Raw genomic sequence first — 10,001 nt, 5'->3', positions numbered from 1 at the left:
AACCGTGAGGAGGAGGTATGATGATTCTGTCCTTTCCGTGGCAACAGCCAAGGGAGCTCAACATTGGAAACAAACGCTGGTGCCCGCACATCAGCAATAGCTTGGGCTGCTAACACGTCTTTAGAGTTGAAGACTTCCATCATCAGAAATATGGGTAGCATAAAGCAGAAACGTGATCTTTCAGGAATATAGTAGCTAAACTGTGACAAGTTTGTGGTTTCATAATATGGCGACAGCTCCCGTGGTCTAGAGGCTGACGAAAAACGACGAAGAAACAGATCAAAAGAAAGATGACAGAAGAAATTAGAAAAATGGATATAGCGTCTGTGAATACTTTAATCGAAACGTCCAAGGTCAGAAAATCCATCACACTAGCGACGAATTGCCACGATCCGCCGCAAGGACACGTGATCGCTTCGTAGATCGCACGTGTTTGTTAGGAATATCGCAGCGATAGGTCACAGATCGCTGATCGCAAGAAAATCCCAGGCAATATGATGAATCGAATGCGGTGTGCGGTAATATGAATATCTGTCTACGACTCGTTTGTCTAGCTATTAGGTGTGATTGTGTAGATTTATTTCGTTTCGCTTTGCCCACGTTCGAGTAACAATTGTACTTTAGAAATTATGGTTATTCAAGGACCACGAACCACTCTGAAAAGTAAAGGTGGGACGAGACGTGCCATTTATATTAAGAAGTAATACAAAATAACCCTCCGATTTGGTAATGATTAACATTTTGAAGCTTGTGAGGTAGAAGTGGAATAGACGAAAATTTCATGGAAAGAGTCACGACACAGCGGGCGCTGTCTGATTGTTTTGACTTATTTATGAAACACTTGCACACATTATTAATGCTTTTAATTCCTAAGCAGAGAAATGATCTGATGCCTACGGTGAGAAGCAGTCGGCAACTGTTTAGTGATGACTGTAATACACGGGAAAGTATCATAGTTGAGTGACTGTAAGAGATTACATGATGACCTAGACAGAATTTATATTTGGTGTGATTAATGACATCTTTCTCTAATTGTAGTAAAATGTAAGTTAATGCATGTGAGCAGAAGAAATGTTCGAGTACAGTATTAGTGACGTGCTGCTTGACAGAGTCACCTCGAATAAATATCTACACCTAACGTTGCAAAGTGTTATGAAATGGGACGAGCATGTACGAATGGCAGTAGGGGAGGTGAATGGTCGACTTCAGTTTATTAAGAGAACTTGAGGAAAATGTAGTTCATCGGTAAAGGAGGCCGCATATAGAACATATAGAACATCAGTACGGCCCTTTCTCGAGTACGGCTCGAATGTTCGGGGTTCCCAGGAGAAGTGCTGCAAGATTTATTACCGGTGGATTCCATCGACACGGAGATGCTTCGTGGAATGAAATGGGACATTGCGAAAGCACCATCCCCTGTGACAATGTACGGAACTCGAATAATCCTACCAGGAAACGGTGAACGATTCGACACGTGACTATCTACCTATTCTAGCTTCCTACACAAGGTACCTTTAGAGAATACACCTCTCTCTGACATCCGCCTGTTGCAAAAACGTCAGCCTAATTGAATTTATCGTTTGTATCTCCCACAGCCAAATGAACAATGATGTGCGTCCATTTATAATTATAAAAAGGCTCCCTCTATTTTGTGAAAATTGTATGACAACATTCCTTTCAACAAGCGCTCTCCAAGACGATGGGGGAAATTCCAAACGTCTTTCGAAACCTGTTGTCACTCTTAGACTGTCTTCTTTATTTTTTAAGAACTGTAACTAACCACAATGTTTCATGAGAAAAAGCCCTCAGAAAAATTGTATTATTTACCTACTTTCAATACAGAGTCACTACTTTATGTGCAATCTGTTTTCATGACGCTTGTTTATTCGGAGATTTCTTTGTATTTAAGCATATTTGATACAATAGTGAACAGGTACCTTTAGAAGTATAGTCACAATTAACAGTTATCAACGTTTGCCTTCCATTATACAAGGGGAGTTCAATAAATAATGCAAACCTTTTTCTCGGCCAGTTTAGGTTCAAATAATGCGGAATTTTATGCGGGACATCGTAAAATATTCCCACTTCAGCCGTTATAGTTCCAAGACGTTCCAATTAGTGGTGACGCTGTACGTAACCTTCAAAATGGCGTCCGTAACGGAGGTACGTTTCAGGCAGAGAGCTGTCATTGATTTTATTTTGGTGGAAAACCAGAGCATCGCAGATATTCATAGGCACTTGCAGAATGTCTATGGGGACCTGGCTGTGGACAAAAGCGTATCTGACGACGTCGTTGAGCGAGTGAGACAACGTTTTGTCAACAGCCCTACGAATTCGACCCGGCGTGCATCTCGTGAACTGCAAATCCCACGTACGAGTGTTTGGTGTGTGTTGAGAAACCGTTTGCATTTGAAACCGTACAGATTGACGATCGTACAAGCAATAAAACACAGTGATAAAATTGTTCGCAAGAACTTCTGTGTGGATATGTTAAATCGATTACATGAGGATGAACATTTCTTGGACAAAATCATCTTTTCTGACGAGTCGACTTTCACTTCAGTGGCAAGGTTAACACACATAACTGTGGGATCTGGGGCAGTGAAATCCACATCATACATTGCAACATGTTAGTGATAGCCCTAAACTGAACGTTTTTTGTGCATTGAGGAAGAGCAAAGTGAATGGCCCTTTTTTCCGTGAGAAAACCATCAACAGGGTAGTGTACCTGGATATGTTACAACAAATTTTGATACCACATATCGATGAAGATGACGAAGAACGAAATGTTTACTTCATACGAGATGGTGCATCACCCCCTACCTGGCTGACGTCCAGCATTTTCTCAGTGACCGCTTTCCAGGTAGTGGATTGGCTGTGATGGGATGTATGCAGGATAACCAATTGAAAACACATACAACATCTTTAGTTTAAGGTAAAAAAAACTTGTTGTGCTTTCCTACAAAATAACTCTATACCCAGTTCTATATCTTCTTTCAATACATTTGTATGAATTTTTAAAGTTGTAAAGTCCTTTTTGAAACACCCTGTATAACTGTTTAAACAATATTTAACGACAATCTGTTGTAATTTAACGTGAGAGCACTTGCATAAGAATAGTACATCATTAATGTATGAAAAAACGATTGTTTATGTTTACTGTAAATTAACTGTGTCAGCCGAATGTTTATAACATTTTTTGATTTAAATATTATTGTATTTGTGTGTGTGTGTGTGTGTGTGTGTGTGTGTGTGTGTGTGTGTGTGTGTTTCGTCTCTTCTTTCAGACATGTCCCACAGACACCATTTTTGATCCAGCAGCACTGTGTCTGGATGGCTTAGTGATCAGAGCATTCACCTAGCAAGCAGGAGACCCAGGTTCAAATCCCGGTCTGCTGCAAATTTGTAACTTTCCCCATTGTTTTCAAACAATGCTTGCTCGCAGCCAATGTCTGTGTTTTCCTTGTGTATGGTTGTTGTAATAGATCAGTTTAGTGCAGAAAGCGGTTAAGCTGAGTGAAAATCATGTCTGTAGATCATAAGAACGAAGTATTTTTGATCCCGATGGCCTTCAGCTAAGGAGAGGTAGATAGTGGGGGAAGATTGCTGGAGTCAAGTGTAGACAGACCCTTTTGAGTGGTACGCTCAAAGGAGCGATTCTGGACACTTTTACGTTTCATTAGGCAGATAGCAGACCTGCCTGTGGTAACGAGTGTTATTTAGTCGTGTTGGTGACAGATTCTGGGGGGTATAAGGTCGCTACAATACTTGCACTTTTGACCGGACTCTAGTTTTCACCTGATCGGAATATGTTCTACTGCAGAAGTTCAACTTTTTCCGCTTACATTAAGAAACAAAGAATAGACAGAGCATGAATTCCAGCTTGTGGTATCTCGTGTAGTGTTGTGTAGATTGGCTTACGGGAATCTGAAATATTTTGGAAATTTGTGGTAATGTCTTATGGGACCAAACTGCTGAGGTCATCGGTCCCTAAGCTTACACACTACCTAATCTAACCTAAACTAACTTACGTTAAGGACAACACACACACCAATGCCCTAGGCAGGACCTGAACCTCCGACGAGGGAGGGGGGGATGGAGGGGGGGGGGGGGCGGAGCAGCGCGGACCGTGACAAGCCGCAATAGACCGCGTGGCTACCGCGCGCGGCAATTATTTTGGCTGGCGAATGTTTCGTGTATCGTGACCTCGAAACGGACTCAGTTTTTTGTGAGTGTTGGACGACTATTTAGCTTTGATACTCTTCTAGCATTCTCGTAACGCTCTCAATGTAACTTTACTGCATCTTATAAAGTTTTCTTTCAGTCTGTGTTACAACTGGTATCGTAGGACCACTTTCGACCCTGCGACGTTGTCGAGCTATTTATTTTAAACAGACCCATGCATAGCTCAATCACCTAAGGTGCAAGCAACATCAGGTAATGCATCAGCTGATTTGTCGTATGGAATGCTGGTTAGGGAACTTTTTGCAAGAGTAAACCCGTTATTGTCGACAAGCACAATAAATGAGAGAAAAGTACCAGTTTTTCAATTACAGCCCCTCCAAACCGTTAACTATGGCGTGATCGACCGCGGGAAAAATTAGTCACTCCTAGAGAAACAATTGCATGCATCACTTAACACTGTGTAATTCCGCTCTTGAACTTGATGAGCTCCTGGATTCGGTTAGTAAGTGAGTCTACAAGGTTGTGCATGTACGTCGCATCCAGGTTAAGCCAGTCGCTGAGGATTTCCTCACGCAGTTCCACCACATTGGGAGGATAGTGATGTCGGTGGCGTTTCAGCCGCTGTCCCAAATGGCCCGCAGTTTTCCTATGGGGTGCAAGTCAGGTTATTTTGAAGGCCAATCGAGAGGTAATAGGGTAGCGGAGTGTACAGGAAAACCAGTCACATATTCCTCCACCACGATGAACTTTGTTGTTATCCTCTTGAAAAACAGGCGTATCAGTAGCATAGTCATCACGCAGATTTTGACTGAAGAGCCACAGCTGACCATTCAGAATGTATAAATGAATATTCCGGTTCATGTAAGTGGCCTCCTAAGTGAGCGGGCCCCAATTCATGACAAGAAAAGCACCCCCAGGGAATCACAGTCCCACGTCCGGCTTGCACCTTATCTTGAACACGCTGAGGTTGAAATGCTTCATTTGGCCTTCGGTGCGCTCGACGACGTGCGTCACTTGAAGACAGGCGGAAAACTAGATTCCTCAGACCAAACTACGGTCACGTTCGATGAATTATAGCCCAATGAAGATGCGCAGCTCTATCTGCCCGTGTGAGCAATAGCCTCTTGCGAGGTGACCGACTCATAATGCTGATTTCCTGTAGCTACCGTCGCAATGTTCTCTCGCTAACAGGTGGGGATGACCTCCATTCGCTACCTGCAGCAATTCCTGTCGGGTTTGGAAGCGATTTTGATTCACAAAACATTAAATACGTCTCTGGTCGCTCTCAATTAGGATCTTTTTCCGACCATAATTCTGCTGCCTTGTTCCGTGCCTACGTGTTTTACACCACTGCTTATACACTTATGCTCATAAATTAAGGATAATGCTGATACATGGTGAAACAACGCTCTTATGGGCGGTTTGCGGGTTTAAATCACCTCGGGGTATGACCATGCGGTGCATTTGACCTGCAGTCGTCACATGGTGGAGTTGGCAACAGTCCACATACACAGAGGTGTATTGGTGCATGTCAGAGTACGGTGCAGCGAGTAAGTGTGCAGACGTTTTCAGACGTGCTAATGGTGACTGTCTGTTGAAAATGGCTCAAAGAACACATATTGATGACGTTATGAGGGGTAGATTACTAGGGAGACTGGAGGCTGGTCAAACACGGCAGGTCGTAGTACGGGCCCTCCGTGTGCCACAAAGTGTGATCTCAAGATTATGGCTACGATTCCAGCAGACAGGAAACGTGTGCAGGCACTACCGTACGGGACGTACACAGTGTACAACACCACAAGAAGACCGATATCTCACCATCAGTGCCCGCAGACGGCCACAGAGTACTGCAGGTAGCCTTGCTTGGGACCTTAGCGCAACCACTGGAACAGTTGTCTCCAGACACACTGTCTACAGATAACTGAACAGACATAGTTTATTCGCTCAGAGGCCTGCAAGGTGCATACCACTGACCCCTGGTCACAGGAGAGCCCGTAAAATCTGGTGTCAAGAACACAGTACATGGTCACTGGAACAGTGGTCCCTGGTTATGTTGATGGACGAGTCCAGGTAGAGTCTGAACAGTGATTCTCGCCGGGTTTTCATCTGGGGTGAACCAGGAACCAGATACTAACCCCTTAATGTCCTTGAAAGTCTGTGTTTGATGGTGTGGGGTGGGATTATGATTGGTGCACGTACACCACTGCTTGTCTTTGACCGAGGAATTGTAACAGGCCAGGTGTATCGGGACGTCATTTTTGCACCAGTATGCTCGCCTTTTCAGGAGTGCAGTGGGTCCCACCTTCCTCCTGATGGATGATAACGCACGGCCCTGCCGAGCTGCGATCGTGGAGGAGTACCTTGAAACAGAAGATATCAGGCGAATGGAGTGGCCTGCCTGTTCCCCAGACCTAAACCTCATCGAGCACGTCTGGGATGCTCTCGGTCGACGTATCGCTGCACGTCTTCAAACCCTACGACATTTCAGGAGCTCCGACAGGCACTGGTGGAAGAATGGGAGGCTATACCCCAGCAGCTGCTCGACCACCTGATCCAGAGTATGCCAACCCGTTGTGCTGCCTGTGTACGTGTGCATGGTGATCATATTCCATATTGATGTCGGGGTACATGCGCAGGAAACAGGCGTTTTGTAGCACATGTGGTTCTGGACAGTTTTCTCAACTTATCACCAATACCTTGGAATTAGAGATCTGTGTCGTGTGTGTTCCCTATGTGCCTATGCTTTAAGCGCCAGTTTTGTGTAGTGCCACATTGTGTGGCACCACATTCGGCAATTATCCTTAATTTATGAGCATGAGTGTAGATACGTTGGACAGTTCGCTCCCGTTGGAGGTCCGAGTCCTCCGTCGGGTATGGGTGTGTGTGTTGTCCTTAACGAAGGTAGTTTAAGTTAGATTAAGTAGGGTATAAGCCTAGGGCAAGATGACCTCAGCAGTTTGGTCCCATAGGAACTTACCACCACCAACAACAACAGTCCACCGCGAAACACCAAGAAATCCAGCAACTTCACACATCGGGCACGACCAAACGCTACTGCTACTGCCTCTTTTTGCCACCCATTTGCTTCCAGTGGAGTGCATCCTTCATTGGGCCACACAAATGGAAGTCGGAAGGTGCGAGTTCCGGGCTGTACGGTGGGTGAGGAAGAACAGTCCGGTGAAGTTTTGTGAGCGCCTGTCGGGTGCGCAGGCTTGGTTGAGGACTTGCTTTGTCATGGAGGAGAGGATGGTTTGCATTTTTGTGACGACGAACACTATGAAGTTGTTTCTTCAGTTTCCTGAGGGTAGCACAACACACTTCCTCAGGGCGATGTTCTCGTTTTCCTCCGAAAGAAACTCAATGACAGTTCTCTGCTTGGAAGGCAACTCCGTTACAGACGCCTTTTTGAATGTTACGTATCGCGCTGCCACCTGTCGAAACTTCATGAAACTATAGAGGCTAAAGCGGGAATATTTGACAATGTCTCACAACGAATTCTGCATATTTTAACCGAAACTGAACAACTAAAAAAAAAAATGAAAGGAGCGTATGGCATCGTTGACCGGGAGGCCCCTATTCGGGGAAGTTCGGCTCCAAGTGCAAGTCTTATTTCATTGGGTGACTTGCTCGCCGATGATGAGGATGGAATGATGATGAGGACAACACAACACCCACTCGCTGAGCGGAGCAAATCTGCAATCCAGCCGGGAATCGAACCCGGGCCCGCTTACATGGGAGGCGAGCACGTTACCACCCAGGTAAGCAGCGGGACACTATAAGAAAATGTTTTGCATTACTTATTGAATGTCCGTCGTACAATGCCCGCTTGAAACATAAATCTCTCACCGATAGCTACTTATGCTCGCGCAGAGCACGATTGAGCTCGTGACGCGGTGCGCCATCCGTAAGGGTTCAACGATTCATATGTGCGTGCGCACTGGGGAGGGGGGGGGGGGACAAATTTTTTGTGCGTAGAGTTAATTTCACAAACATGTATGGATTGCTTTCCACGCATCGCTAGCAGATGGGGTTACAAACTTGTCGATGTGGTTAGAAATAAGGCAATATAATAACGCAGAAAACAAAAGATCGTTCGCGGCCACAGCAAGCGTTTATGCAACTGTCGAAGATACAATAGCGCGCCAATGGCGGATCGCTTATCGGCCAGTAGTGTCTACAGGGAATTAGCTGGAGCGCCGCTACGCGGATCTTGGGCAATCGAAACTTCTTCCAAAAGCGGCGCCGCTGTTTTGTGCTGCTCGGCGCCGCTCCGTTTGGCAGCTGTGCCGAAGCCCGTCCACCTTCCGCAACAACCGCGTCGCTGGCAGCGCCTTCCGTCTCGTTTGCGGCGCTTCTTTACCGCTGTTTCGCCGCGGAGCCACGTGACCTGCCGCTTAAGATGCGGTCACAGTGGCCCCAACATCTTTAAATTCCGCCAACAACGACATCGGCCGGAGACGGCCGATCTTCTCAATCAGTACGCCACTACGTGCGCGGTCACACTATAGCCGATCTTATCTCCCGAACTTCAAACTTCGGACGACAATCGGTGAAATTCAGATCGCTTTGTTTTCTTCGGTCAAATCGTCCGACGTTTTCGCACACAAAATATGACACGTGAGAAACATAAGTTTAGCCCAAGAAGAATGGGAATATAGTTCGGAATCTATGGACGGAAATCGCAGGTTTATTCGAAACTTCAAAATGCCACAATCCTTATAGGAAATTTTAGGCATAGATTATAAGCTCAAATTATAATTTGTTCACGCAAAATGTGTGGCGTATTTTACATGCTTATAGCTACTGCACTGCATCTTTTTTGTGGGAGATTGCCATTAGTTGTCTACAAATTATTATTACTGCTTACTGGCGTTTTATGCCAATAGGGTAGCGATTCTGTCAATATGAGCAGCAGCAGCACTCCGTCTTCAGGCCACAAGTGGTTCATCGGGACCGTCCGACCGCCGTGTGATCCTCAGCTGAGGATGCGGATAGAAGGGGCGTGTGGTCAGCACACCACACTCCCGGTCGTTATGATGGTTTTCTTTGACAGGAGCCGCTACTGTTCGGTCGAGTAGGTCCTCAGTTGATATCACAAGGCTGAGTGCACCCCGAAAAAATGGAAACAGCGCATGGCGGCCCGGATGGTTACCCATCCAAGTGTTGACCACGCCCGACAGCGCTTAACTTCGGTGATCTGACGGGAACCGGTGTATCCACTGCGGCAAGGCCGTTGCCTCTCTTAATATGAAGTGGTTTGCAAATGTGGTGAACAGTACGTATTTCCACCTTTAAGCGCTTTAGATATTCAGAGTATCTTATACTACACTTTGTGCTTGTCTTTCACTCGTGTGTCAAATTGCAGCCATTTGAGGTTAATTGATGTACGTCTGCACAACTTTAAATAAATACAGCGAAACAAAGTGTTTATAACTTGCTTTTCAAGGTCACAGCGAAGTATCTCGAGCATGTAAAAGAACGTTTCCGCCGTCGTCTCATATATTCGTAAAACTTGTCTGATTATTCCGATAACTGAGGACAGTGTGTATAGTATTTGCCACGTTCTTTACGAGACAGAAAAGCCATTCACATGCATTCGGCAGTCTGTTTAACAACTGAACCTGCTATGCAGCACTCTTATCCAAGCACAGAGGAGTCGCCGTATCATCCAACCCCCCCCCCCCCCCCCCCCGTAAGAGGTTAAAATCTAACCCACTTCATACACAGAATACATCCTAGCCTAACCTAACCTCTTTGACCGTGCCAGAAACTGACGAAACTGACGAAGGAGATCAGCCTCACTGTGACCACTGTCG

At 45.6% G+C, this 10,001-nt stretch overlaps 1 pseudogene; it reads right to left on the bottom strand.

The window, feature by feature from the left end:
- Positions 1 to 9,305: 9,305 nt before the first annotated feature.
- Positions 9,306 to 9,423, bottom strand: LOC124712608 (annotated as a pseudogene).
- Between the last annotated feature and the right edge of the window lie 578 nt (positions 9,424 to 10,001).

The sequence above is a fragment of the Schistocerca piceifrons genome, chromosome 8, assembly GCF_021461385.2.
Source record: "Schistocerca piceifrons isolate TAMUIC-IGC-003096 chromosome 8, iqSchPice1.1, whole genome shotgun sequence".
Taxonomy (NCBI): Eukaryota; Metazoa; Arthropoda; class Insecta; order Orthoptera; family Acrididae; genus Schistocerca; species Schistocerca piceifrons.
This window is presented reverse-complemented; position numbering and strand designations above follow the sequence as displayed.